A 14,534-nucleotide genomic window follows, 5' to 3' on the forward strand; every position below is an offset into this window, starting at 1 on the left:
AATATTTTAAATACCATAATATTAACTAACCATGAAATAACTTAATTACTTTTAGTAGTATAAAATTTTTTAAAATTGACCTTTTTTTTTTTCTTTGAACCCATAACAACTGCGACACAGTGACGTCATGAACCCGGAACCGGAAGTAACGCGTTCAATACCGTGCTCATTACTGAGAGGTGACGTTTTGAACATTTTTCTACACCAAATTACTCCAAAATAACAGATACACAAACTTGGGGTATTCGGAACACGTTGACTAAGTTTCGGGTTGAACTCATTCCGTCTCGGGGAGATATTAGCTCCACACGCGCACGCACACAACATTTGCTACATAAATAGAAGCAACATAAATCCAAACAGCTTTAAACACATTAACATTACAAACACAAAAGTAAAATTATAATTTATTTTCATGTACTACAGTTACAGGATCCTAGAAACTGATAAAGATACACAGCACACATGAACAGAGGCACACTTTCCTGTGTAAGACTGACAGTTTATTACAGCCTAGATAGAACAGAAACAGGAAGCACCAAACCACAGGCTGCAAATGTCCCTGAGACAACACCAGGCAAACACAACCCAGTACAAGTGATCAACACAACATCCAGCAATGCATCAAAGAACAGTGAATAATGTTCTATAGAATATCTAATATGTCATAAAATAATGGCGTCTTACTGTCCAAACTACATCTAAGGAGTCGTAGAGGCCTGAAATGTTGTCCTGCAGGGCTGTCAGCTTCTTCTCTCTCCTCTCTCCACAGGGCTTCCTGATTCAAACAAAGTAGATAGAAAACAATTAAACAAACATTAACAAAAAAAACATGTTTTAACCAGATTTACAGCAATATTTGTGAAATTTGTGAGAATTGTTTTCTTGTAAAAAGATAATGTCAATCTAAATCTAAATGTTAAATATTGAATCTAAATCAAAATGTTAAGTCTAGATATTACATTTAAATATACTTTTATTTTGGTGGTTTTGGTGAATTTGTATTTTGCTATATATTTAGTTTCACCCATGACATTTAGGTTTAACATTTAGATTTAATATTTAGATTCAACATTTAGCTTTAGAAGTACATTTAGATTTAAGATAAAACATTTAGATTGATATCTATATTTCACATTTAGATTTAACATTGACATTATATTTGTAAAAGAAAAAACTTAATCACATATTTAAAAAAAATATTGCTGTAAATCTGGTCAAAAGTAAGTTTTTAAATGTGGTTTGTTGCTAAATGTTGCTGTTTATTTTAACATGCACAACTTTACAATCAGCACCACATAGAGATGTTGTCCTATGAAGGCATGGAGTGGTTTAAAGATGTGATGTGATCTCAGAGCAGTGTGTGAGCAAACTGGTGACCAGCATGAGCTGGAGGAATCAGACTGTGTCAGAGACGTTTACAGAGAGAATTGTAACAATAGAAGTTTAATATGTTTGACCATCATGTGATTCATGGAGATTAATATTTTCACTGGAAGTTATTGTCGGGAAATTAGAATCTATTGATTCCTAGTGATGGACTGGGATTTTTGGTAATTTGTCATCAATAACTGCATTGATTTACAATATTTATACAGTACACTGTCATATGTATGTGTATATACAATATATGTTTATGTAGTTCCATGAATACTGAACTAAATACTGTTTATTTCACTTATTTACTAAATGAGATGATTTAAAATGTGTGTTATCACTCATTCATTCCATCATTATGATTTAAAGATGTTTTTAAATAGTTTTCGCAGTAAAATGCCGAAATGGGACAAAGGGGGGACTTGAATTCAGGAATCAGAGAAAAGGGAACTAGAGCCAAAGAGGCTTGAGAACCACTGATCTAAATAACCAGTTTAACTGGGAAATGCATGACAATAATTTGTGTTCCTGTTTACAGCAAAGGTTGTATTTTTTATTCAGACTAAGAGTGTTTGGTGTCAATCTAAAGATGATGTTTTTGTCTCATCAGCTGTTTTAGAAAGCATCATTGGTTCCAGAATGACAGCGTGGTACGGTAAACTTTGTGTCCAGTTGAGGTGAAAATGAAGTGTCTGGTGCAGACAAGCCTTGAAGGTTGTAGGAAGGACCAACATCTCCATGTTTCAGTTCCTCCACCATTTCACTTCTAATTTCCGTGATTGTTCAGGCCTAAAATGTCTGATTTTACAGCAGCTTTTTCAAAAAACGTCAACAAAAGTTGTCATTTTGACGTTTTATTATTTTCTATAACTTTGCCTAAACTGGTCAATTTATCAGAAAACCTGGTTGCCTTTGAATTATTTCATAACAATAGAGAAAAAAGCTCAGATTCACACTAATTTAACAAGATATGGATTATTTCATCACATTTTAAAGGTTTCCAGTGCAGAGAATATTACAGAGAATCAGTTTGTTTAAGTTTTTGAAACAAAAACTAAAAAAAAAATCCTAAAAATAAATAAATGGTTCTTTTCCTGTGAGAATCTCATGAATGCACTCATGACTTTTGCTACAAACACTTTTACTGCAGAATAATCTTATGTGTTCAGTCATTTGGGAACTTATTTTATACTACTATTTATTAATTGGACATTGTTTTATATTTGAATCAATGTTTGCTTTTCCATTTTAGGACTTGATAGTAATAACTAGTTTTAATATGATTATATTTAAGGAGAAATTATTACACATTTTCTTAGCCCTTAACATTTGTTAATAATGCCTATTGGGTGAGCTGACTCTGGTAGTTAATCATAAACAACATTAAGCTGTAAAATCCCTGAGTCAGGTTTATGATGAGTGATCGCGCACGCGCACACGCACACACTTTAGACAAGAGTCCTCAACTGCCTGATCAAAAATCATTGACTATAACATTATCATAGAAACAATTAAAGAAACCATACGATACACTAATGTCCATTTATCTTAAATCAATCAGAGCTAATGAACAAAACGATGTTTTCTATGAAACAAGGCCACAGAACTAAAAGAGAAACCATAATGAGCTTTGTTTATGTTCTAACTGAAGACCTTCACATGACCTTCAGTCTGTTAGAGGAAGACATTATGACTAGAAACTAGTGTTGTGTTCAAGACCGCACTATCCGAGACCAAGACTTGCCCGAGACCAGAATGCACCAAGACAAGACCAAGACTTTCGGCAGCCGAGACCAAGTCAAGACCAAGACCGAGACAAGCCGAGACCAAGACCATAAACTTTTTTTTTCAATTTTAATAAATATATAACTAAATAAAATGACAAGGTTCAACAGTTAAATAACATTCTCTCTTTAATTTTAGTTTATTTTAAATACATGTGACGGACACAAAAGGTGCCTGCAAAAATTAACTAAAATATTAAAACTACTACTGCTACTGATAAATTCACAATTATTCTACATATTTGAAAACAAGATTTTTATGTCAGCTGAATGTACAGCAAGTGTTTAAAAGTATTTCTGCCAAGAAATAATGATTCTTGATTCTGATTCTTTGAGTTGTGCAGGTCAACAGGTCACAGATTTCATAAGATAATTTTTTAGTTTGAAAAAGCCTTTAACAGGTTATTTTTATTTATTCACTTAGTTGATATAGTTTAATTTGGTTGCTGCAATGTAACTAGGATATTCAATTAACAAAGGTTTCCAACTGTAACTGTAAAAGTGAAACTTTCTGAAATAAAACTACAAACAAGTTGTCATCAGTGTAAAAAACATAGAGCTACAGGTAGATCAATCAATCAATCAATCAATCAATCAATCAATCTTTATTTGTATTGCGCCAAATCATAACCAATGGTATCTCAAGACACTTTACAGTAGAGCAGTCTTAAGGACGGACTCTTCATTTTATGGATACACACATATGCATATATACGTATATACACATACATATGTATCCCACACCCAACATGAATTCATCACGGCGGCAAGGAAAACCTTCTGTTAAGCAGCAGGAACCTTGTGTGGATCCCATTCCTATGATGAACAGCCATCCACGTTATGCTGTGTTGGGTGTGTGCAGAGGAAAGGGTGGAGACAGAGTTGTTGAGACTCTGTAACTCCACACTGAGGATCCCACGGACCTGCAAGACAAAAAGCCAGAAGGAGTACAGGAGCAAACACACAAGGGAAGAAGCAGACATAAAGGGAGTGTTAGAGAGAGGAATGGGACCCTCTCCGGTCCCTCTCTAACCTAAATGACCTCTCTCTTAACGCCCTCTCCAACCTCTCTCCAACCGAGCATGCCAGACCCCCCCCCCGGCAGTCTATGCCTATTGCATCTTAACTATGAGCTATGAGCTAGTTCCTAACTAAAAGCTTTACCAAAGAGGAATGTTTTGAGCCTAACCTTAAAGGTAGAGTGGGTGTCTGCCCCCCGAACCGTGGTTGGTAGATGGTTCCAGAGAAGTGGGGCCTGACAACTGAAAGCTCTTCCTCCTATACTACTTTTAGAGACAAATGGAACAACGAGTAGGCCAGCATTTTGAGAGCGTAGGGTTCTGGGGGGATTGTATGGCACTACAAGCTCCTTGAGATAGACTGGTGCCTGTCCATTTAGGGCTTTATAAGTGAGAAGAAGAATCTTGAATTCTATTCTATATTTTATGGGAAGCCAATGCAGAGAGGCTAATACAGGAGTAATGTGATCTCTTCTCCTAGTTTTAGTCAGTACACGTGCTGCAGCATTTTGAACCAGCTGAAGTGTCTTAAGCGACTTGCTCGGGCAGCCTGCTAAAAGAAAATTACAATAATCCAGTCTAGAGGTAACAAAAGCATGGACTAGTTTTTCGGCGTCGCCCTGAGACAGGATTGGTCTGATTTTAGCAATGTTACGGAGATGAAAGAAGGCAGTTCTTGAAGTTTGTTTTATGTGAGAGTTGAAGGATAAATCCTGATCAAATAGAACCCCAAGGTTTCTAACAGTTGTGCTTCGTGCCAGAGTAATGCCATCTAGGGCAGTTAGGCTAGCATAGGTTTCTCTAAGGTGTCGTGGGCCCAGTACAATGACCTCAGTTTTGTCTGAGTTGAGAAGAAGAAAATTTTGGTCCATCCAGGCCCTAATGTCCTTTAGACAGGCCTCAAGTTTAGATAGCTGATTTGTCTCACCTGGCTTCATTGATACATACAGTTGGGTATCATCAGCATAGCAGTGAAAGTTAACAGAGTATTTTCTCATAACATTACCAAGGGGGATCATATAGATACAGAAGAGGATTGGACCTAGCACAGAGCCCTGAGGAACCCCGTAGCTTACTTTAGTGTACACAGAAGGCCTATTATTCACGTGTACAAACTGGTACCTATCAGATAGGTAGGACTTAAACCAGTTTAGGGCAGTTCCTGTGATTCCAAGTAATTTCTCTATTCTCTCTAGTAGAATATAGTGATCTATAGTGTCAAAAGCTGCACTAAGATCTAATAAAATCAGCACTGAGAGTCGTCCTTCATCTGAAGCCCAGAGTAGATCATTAGTTACTTTAACTAAAGCAGTCTCTGTGCTGTGTTGAGCTCTAAAACCTGGCTGGAAGTCCTCGAACAGGCTGTTGTTTTGAAGGAAGTCACAGAGCTGAGCTGCCACAACTTTCTCAAGAATCTTTGAAATAAAAGGAAGATTAGATATAGGCCTGTAGTTTGCTAAAGTGCTGGGATCAAGAGTAGGTTTTTTGAGAAGGGGTTTGATTACAGCTACTTTAAAGGACTGTGGCACGTAGCCTATTGATAGGGATATATTTATTGTCTCCAACAAAGATGGGCAGACTAGGGGAATAACTTCTTTAAACAGCTTAGTTGGGATCGGATCTGAAAGGCAGGTCGATGGTTTGGAGGATGAAATAATAGAGTTAAGTTCCTGAAGTCCTATATGTGTGAAACAGTTTAGGTTAGGCCTATTTACATTTAATGGTACAGCAGGCCCAGGTGAAGGCAGGGAGTGGCTAATTTTATCTCTAATCTTATGAATTTTATGGTTAAAAAATGTCATAAAGTCCTCACAGCTGAGGGCTAGAGGAATCATGGGCTCAATAGAGCTCTGACTTTGTGTTAGCCTGGCTACAGTGCTGAAAAGGTACCTCGGATTATTTTTATTTTTTATTTTCTTCAATTAGTGAGGAATAGTATGTAGATCGACTATGTCGTAAGGCTGTCATGTATTTACTATGGCTTTCTTGCCAGAGTATTCGTGACTCCTCTGTTTTATTGGAGCGCCACATTCTCTCTAATTTAGGGGTTGTTTGTTTGAGTGTGTGAGTTTCAGAGCTAAACCACGGAGCTTTCCTCTGACGTTTAATAGTTTTTTCCCTCAATGGGGCAATTGAGTCCAAGGTGGATTTTAGTAAACGAGCAGAGCTATCGACAAGCAGATCCAGTTGAGAGGGGTTATAATTAATATCATAGTTATTTATTAGATGTGAAACTAAATAAAACAAACCCTGGAACAGTCATGTAACAAATTAATCAATAGTTCTTGTAGAGAATTATTATTATTCTGGATACAGTGGAAACAGAAACTAGAAAAAATAATTATATTGTGAACCTGTTTATATTGTGGGGAACATATTATATACATACATGTAATTGGAGTCTAAAGACACAAAAAAACTACTTTAAAAAGAAAATAGACTAATATAAGACCTCTTTACAGTTATTTAAGTCATTCTGTGCTAGTGCAACTCTGTGGCGATGACGTGCTGGTGACGACATAAACCAAGATGGCGGCGGCCCGGACGACAGCTGATATTATGTAATAAAGCCTTAAAAGACATGGATATAATGAAAAGAGTGGATGGACAGATGCATAAACATGCAGACTTTCACACGGACACACACAGACTTATTAAACACACACAGACTTATTAAACACACACAGACTTATTAAACACACACGGACCTCAGTAAACACGGTAAACGGAACAGGCTTCACCGCTGGGCTGGCACTAGGACCCAGAAGCAGAGTAAGTGCGTCCCCTATCCAGCTTTCACAGGCTGTGATATCATTTTATCATTTTACCAGTTATTAGAGCTACTGTCTTTACCAGGGAGATAATATTTATTACTGGTGATTGTTTTCTGGAGTTTTACTGGGATTTTTACCGGTGATTAGTTCATATCTACCTTGCGCTCCACGGTCCAAACTGACACCGTAGCCACACACGCGTCACTCAGTCACATTAAGGAAGGTTGTGGTCATTATACAGGGTGGATTAAATAATGAATAAAGGATTGTTTTACCCCGTTCTTCTCTGTGTTATTATCACATTATAAAAAAGTTTAAAAATAGCAGGAATTAGTGCTGGTCTCGAACGGTCTTGACGGAAAATCCCGAGTCTGGGCAGCCTGAGTCCGAGACAAGACCGAGTCAAAATGCTTCAGAGTCCGAGACAAGACCAAGACCTTTAAAATTTGGTCTCGAGACCAAGACCGGTCTTGACCACCACAACACTACCATGTCTATCTCTTAATATATCTACGGTTCATCTCTAGTGTTTTCCCCCTCACCTGTTTCAATTGACAACTTCATTCGCTGCTGCAGACATAAACAGACACACGTGAAGCCCCTCCCCTCAACTGCAGCTGAACACCAATAGGGAACTATAAATCACGGAATCGACCAATGAAAACGGTTAAACGCGGAAATGGACAGAAACAACATGAAACGCTGTCACCGTGAGGCAAGGAATGTTTTTTTATGGGGAAATGTTCTGGGGAGCACTGATAATGTGTGTACTAGACCATCAATACCAGGAATTGTAGAGTCTGAAACATCGTAGATTAATGATAACTTCTGATACTGTCAAATATTCTGACCCCTAGTGGTGAAATAACTGATGCATCCTTGCCTCCATTTGTTTTTGTGTAATCATTATGGTCTAGAATGATGTCATCAGTACCATTTAAATTAAGTTTTGATAAACTTAATTTAAATAAACCTAAACAATAAACCTGATCAGATTCAGTAAACCATTGATCCCTGAGGGGAAATATGATGACTGTGACATTAATGTTGTTCTCATACATTTTTATATGACATAAATAATTAAAAATGAGCAGTCAGAATAATCACTGTACTACAATTTATATCTACCTTTTAATTGTGTCTTACTTTATTTTTGACATACGTTTTTGTTTAATTTTGTTTTTTTATTCATTAGTATTTATTTTGTATTATATATCTTTTTTTCCGGAAAAAAATAAATAAAATACTGGAGCTGGGTTGGGCAGGTGCAGGAAAATTCCCTTATTTTCAAATCCAAAACTTGACAGGTATGAACAGAGTCGCTTAATGATGACGTAATGCCATGTGTGTCGTAAATGAACGAGATGACTAGTGTCTCTGTGGGAACCGAGTTGAGCTGGTGATCACGTCCGTTGTACCGTGCCAGAAAAGGGACAGGGAGGGGGGATTCCTGCTGTGAGCTTGGAACAGCCTGAGCTGGCAGTATGAGTACAGCCATAATGGTGTCTTTCACTGGTTCTACATTCACTGGTTTTGTTCCACTCATTTCTCACCTTTTCTGAGGAGTCCATGTTTGCTGTCACGGCTGAGTGGTTCCACAATCCTCCATTCACCTGTAACATCAGCATGGAATCAGCTCCACCTGAAGGATGGAAGAGACAGAATGAACATGAAGGATCTAGAAATATTCATCTATCCTTTGCAGTGTCATCACTTTGAAATTGACTAAAACTATCAGTTTGTTCAGAGATCACATGATGTGGAGGAAAATGAAGGTCTTCAGTGGAAACAGTTTAACTTTACCGATTCTGCAACGTTGAGGAAAAAAAGAAAAAGAAAAAAACTGACCTATTACTTAGAAAAGCTGGAGCGGAGTATGGAATGAACTGATTAGATCAGAGTGTTTATATCACACATTTTAGATACAGGCCTATATAATGTGATAATAGTTTTTTGCTAATATTGGACTAGTATCAGATATCTATATCAGAATGTAACGTCCCTACTTTAAACTATTGTAGATGAAAGGTCACATGTCATGTAGGTAATGTAGGGCATTAATCTACTGCCACATGACAAGTTAAGATCTAAACCCAACCATATAACACTGATGGAAAAGGTTCATCGTTCATTTATTGGTCGCGATGGGGCGGGGCTAACACCGGAGCTACAGTCTATTTCCAACCAGGAAATAGTGGCAGGGACGTATGTTTATTTCAAAATAAAGGTGTATCTTAAAGATGACGATGTTCATCCATGTCTTCATTATGCATCAATGTAAATGGTTCGTTAATTAATTAATTAATTGATGTGGATCAATGTATTGTTACACCACTATGTGGAAGCTGTTAAAAAAAGTTTCAGGCCAAACTGACACTGCGTCGGGGAGAAATTCACTCCACACACACACTAGGCATGGGCAGTAATACGGTAATACTGTGGTGTCATAAAAAAAACAATGTATCAGTATCATTAGGGCTGGGTATCGATTAGAATAACAAGTGCCCGATTCGATTTGATTCACGATTCTCGATTCACTTTTGATTGATTTAAGGATATCAAGCAGTACCAATTTTACTTGGATATGGAAAACATTCTCATTAAAACTAATGATGTAAATAGTAGAAACTACAGCTTTATCTTGGTGCATTAGTAAAAATTTGAATATTTACATTAATAATTTTATTTCATTAGAGATTTAGCGATTAATCGTAAGGCAGTTAAAAATCGATTCATAGGTATCATGATTCACATCGATACTGTGAAAATTTAAATTTGCTATCCAGAAGAGTTGGCGGCGGGCGTAATCTGCTAATACTTTCTATCTGGCCGCCTTCTACTTTTAAACATGTTCATAAATGATTCCTAACCCCTTTAGCACCAAAAAATATCTGTAATATTACATGAATATCTGTAAAAGTCAGGTTTTTCTATGAGCTCTGTCTGCTAGCATAGCATCTCTTCACTGCAAGATTTCTGCATGCCAACCGACCACAGTGAACATGACCTGAGCAGAGGGGTGGGCGATTCACAATTACAATTTTATCACAGTTTTTTTCATTCAAATAATTTAAAACATTTTAAAGTGATTTATTAATAAAACAAACTTACTTAAAATCATCGCCCTAAATGGAAAAGAAGGAATAAAAGATCATTTAAATTGTATGTAAGCAACTTATCAAACTGGTTCCAAGTACGATTAACATCAAACAAAAAGGCTGACATGTTATTTTAGTCACACAGTCTTTTTCCTTTAACTAAAGTGGTGTAGCATTAGCATTAGCAACACTTGTTACATAACCAGGTAGCAGATCAATCTAGTGATTTCTATTTGTTATTGAGGTAATACACTCATATTAATAAAATCCTATTTTAAGCAGTGTTTGAACGCCTCATTTCACACAATTTAGACATTCATATCCTTTATAAGATAAAACGTTACTGCTTTGGTTACATTAGGCCTGGGTGATATGGACCAATATTCATTCTCTGTATTTTTCCTTAAAATGGCAATAGGTGATATAAACCATTTATTTTTATTAATAGTTTTACAAGAAAAACAATAACGTATTTCTGCTCTGTTTAAGTGCTTAATAATTCTGTAATGTCTGTAATGCTGACTAGTAAATGATGTGATTTGGCAGAGAAAAAAACCTTTGGATGTTCTGTGTATGGACCACAGACATGACACAGACAAGGCAATGCAAGGGTTAAAATGTGAACTACAGACGGTTCTAAGATCTCTGTGATTTGGGAGATCGTCATGTTTTAATCCTTAATGATCTAATATCATCAGATCACACACCAAAACTGAAATGACTTAAATCAATTCAAAGCACAGGACAGGCTGTGTAAATAAAGTGGTAACAGACACATTGTAAACTCAACACATTCTCATTCCTTTGAGTCTCACAAAGGTTTTGTTCTAATGTTCCAGTGGCTGCACAACAAATATAACTGTATAATAAGAGACACAACCATAAACATAAATAAATAATTGTAAATAAAAGCAAACATCCAGATATTAAAAGAATTCTGAATTGTCTTAAAGTGTAATAAGTCAGGTCTTTGGTAAATGTCTTTTTGTGGTTCATTCTCATCATTTGCTGCTGGAGCACAGGGAACAACTACGATTTCCCATGGTCATGAAGGCATCATGTTTATATGCAGCTTTCTCTGTCAATGTGAGTTTTGTTTACATGTGTTCTGAGTGTTGATTGGCTGGAAGGCTGGGGAATGGGCGGGGCATAAGCGAAGAAAGAGTCACAGTGTCTTACATTCCGTTCCCACAGGGAAGTGTGAGTGAATGACGGTGTTAGACGTTCTTTGTGTGTTTGATTGTTTATCTTTAGCATCAACTATTGTCTACAGGTTACTATGACCTCCATTAAAGCCTTTAAAACTGTGATAACAATCACATCCTCACAAAACCTTTTGGGCAGAGCTGTGGTGTGGTCCCTCCCCATGCCCTCCTACTAATCTACAGGCAGCAAGACATATTAAAAGGTTAGATTCTATGGAATCACAGGAAAGCCAAAATTAAAAGGAAATGCATGTGGAAATATAAAGAGAATCAATAATGAAAAAATATACAAATGAAGTCATTCTTTTTCCATTTTGCTTTTTTCATTTTGTCTTTGTCTTTTCATTTGTATTTTGACATTGTTTTTACTTCATGACTCAAGCTGTCGATAAAAGCAAAGTCAAATCAATGATGAAACATGATGTAGGAGTTTCCATTAGGGATGTACCCAAATGAAATTTTTGGCCGAAACTGAAACACCAAAAGAAATTATGCAAATTATTAGTCCCGCATTGCATTTCTGGCTCTGAATGTGTACTAAGTAGGAATGTGCGTTATTTTATGATTTATCGTGAAAAACATTCTCACCGGTAAGAATTTGTCATACCTCGATATAAACAATAAATTCAGAAATTAGCTAGGGCCACGGGCCATTTGTCCCTCAATTTAGCCAAGAATGCCCCAAAAAAAACATGCTCCACAGACCAAAACTGAGACTGTTTGTTGTAAACAACTTATTATTCTCTGGAGCAGAACGTTGTTTACGGAAGCTCTGACGTGCACCGCCACCGCCCACACACCACCGTCTGTGTGTGTGTGAGGTGTTTGTCACGGCTACCAGAAGCTGCCTTGCAGTGAAACATCATGGACCACTACTGGGTTAAAACCAAACAACCAACCAACAAAGTGAACCAGTCTAAGTTCCTCCATCAGATCCACCCAAAGTTCTACAAACACGGAACAGAGATGAACCTGTAGCAACGATTATGAACTGGAAACTCAACTAAAGCTAACTATGCTAAGCTAATCCACTGACACACAGACAGGGTTAACGCTAACCACTCCATATAAGGACTAATAGACCAGGTTAAAAAACATCTTTTACTGTCATAAAACCACAGAGCCATTGATTTGTTTATGATCAGATTAAACACTTGTATGGAAGAATAAAAGCTAAACATGTCACACGTTGTGTGGAATAAATATTAACTAATGACACTATTAATTCATCCCAACTTGTGAAACGCAATATTTTTAATTATATTTCATCAGCAGTAAAAACACTATTGAAGTTATTTGTGATTTTTTTTAATAATAATAATTATATTTCAAGTGAGGAAATAAATGAATTACATACAGTAACACTAATAGTGATCCACATGCACAAATATATTCCATAAAATATCAGCTCATGAGCTGTTTGAGTCAGCAGTTATTGTAGCCTTTTAAACGTGTCTAGTGATGTATTCACATATTTGTGTTTGTAAGGAACCTGTTTACACTAAGTTGTGAATTTTTTTATTTACAGTTTTTATTTATCGTGATTTTTATCGTTATCGTGATAAATACTAGAAATTATCGGGATAATTTTTTTTGTCAATACCGCCCATCTCTAGTACTAACCACTAAAATTAAAACATCGCAATTGTATAAATTAATGTTAATGCTTTAAAGAATAAATACATTAAAAATAAGAAAATGTTTATTTAGCACAGACATTCCAACAATATAAAATAAAATAGTTTAACCTGACCCCACTCACACATTAAATAATGTTGTACAGGCCTATAACTGAGCTGTTGGAAGAGTCACATTAAATATTTTATCTAATTAAAACACAAAGTGCATTAAAGTTATTGATGAAAAATCAGCTTCTATTGGTTATATTTATTTCTTTAGATGCACACACAGCTCTGTGTACATGTCTTTAACTCGCTGGTTTACTTTTAATCCAATCAACAGATAATCTTTATAACGTGGACCATTTACAGTCGTGATAAAGTTCAGACGTGCACTGACAGTAGAGTTGTGGCACAAATATAACGCCATACGTGCCCTGCTTCAGATTGTTGTGTAGAGGTCCCACGGTACTACAGTGTTGATGTGACAGAAACATAAAACACACGTACTGATCCATCAACTCTGTTTAGAAAACTCTTCAGCTCTGTGAGTCCACGGACACGTTGGTCTGTTTCCAGACAAGCGCACGGTGTCCGCGCTGTTTACGTCATCACAAGATTGTTACAGCTTGTTTTACGTGTTCTTTTGTTGTAGTGAACGTGCACTGTGTGTTGATGCACTGATGCATATTCTGCTTGCTTTTAAAATGTAATCCCTCAAAATAATCCCCGTTTTTATAAAAAAAAACATGTAATCTGATTACACATTTTTTAATATACTGTCACAGATTACAGTTACATGTTTTTTGTATCCTGGTTACGTAACACTGTTACTTGTAATCCGTTACTCCCCAAGCCTGCTAATACATAGTGACTACAAGCAGGAATTGTGTGATCAGCTATCAACTCGTCAGCCTGGACAGAATGACCCGCCCACATCTTTAGTTAAACAAAGTAAAAAGACTGAGACTAAAATAACTTGTCAGCCTTTTTGTTTGATGTTAATTGTACTTGGAACCAGTTTGATAAATAACTTACATACATTTTTTAAAATTATTAGAAAATGACTGTGTCTTAAATGATCTTTTATTCATTTTTTCTTATTTAGGGCGACAGTTTTAAGAAGGTGAATTTATTTGTTTTATTAGTAAATAACTTTAAAATAGTCTTAATGATTTGAATTAAAAAATCGTGATCGTGATTTTACAAATAAAAAATCGTGATATGATGTTTTTCCCATATCGCCCACCCCTAATAAGAGCTAATAAATGTGTTTCACCATGCAGGAAAATGTAATCAGAACAAGGTAATATTAACGTATAATAATCTTACAATTAATAAATCTTGGGTTTTTCCTCTTCGTGTTGATTTGTCCATATCTGTTCAAATATTTTTAAAAACATGAACATTATAAATTCAGTTAATCACATGAAAGTACATTATCTTACTAAGGGTTATATTAAAAGATAAGTCTTTAACCAAAGCAATGTACAGGATGAGCTTTTTGGGTCCTGCCTATGTTACGAGTCCCGGTCGGTGACCACGTTAACAAAGAGAATGTCTGCAAAACACTGGAAAGTACATGTAGAGTTTAAGAGTAGGAACCACACAGCACTCTTGTCTTTTACCAGATTGTGTAAATTAATTCTCTTTGAAGC

At 36.2% G+C, this 14,534-nt stretch overlaps 2 long non-coding RNA genes across 2 annotated transcripts in view; both read right to left on the bottom strand.

The window, feature by feature from the left end:
• Positions 1–14,534, bottom strand: part of LOC114460710 (uncharacterized) — a 64,016-nt gene that overhangs the window by 47,699 nt on the left and 1,783 nt on the right. The gene's annotated exons all lie outside the window — the stretch shown is intronic.
• On the bottom strand, positions 482–8,567 carry LOC114460728 (uncharacterized). The gene is made up of 2 exons (XR_003673727.1): positions 8,508–8,567; positions 482–778 (listed from the first exon to the last, which is right to left on the bottom strand). It is a non-coding gene; the product is annotated as an uncharacterized LOC114460728 (long non-coding RNA).

The sequence above is a fragment of the Gouania willdenowi genome, unplaced genomic scaffold (assembly GCF_900634775.1).
Source record: "Gouania willdenowi unplaced genomic scaffold, fGouWil2.1 scaffold_62_arrow_ctg1, whole genome shotgun sequence".
Taxonomy (NCBI): domain Eukaryota; kingdom Metazoa; phylum Chordata; class Actinopteri; order Blenniiformes; family Gobiesocidae; genus Gouania; species Gouania willdenowi.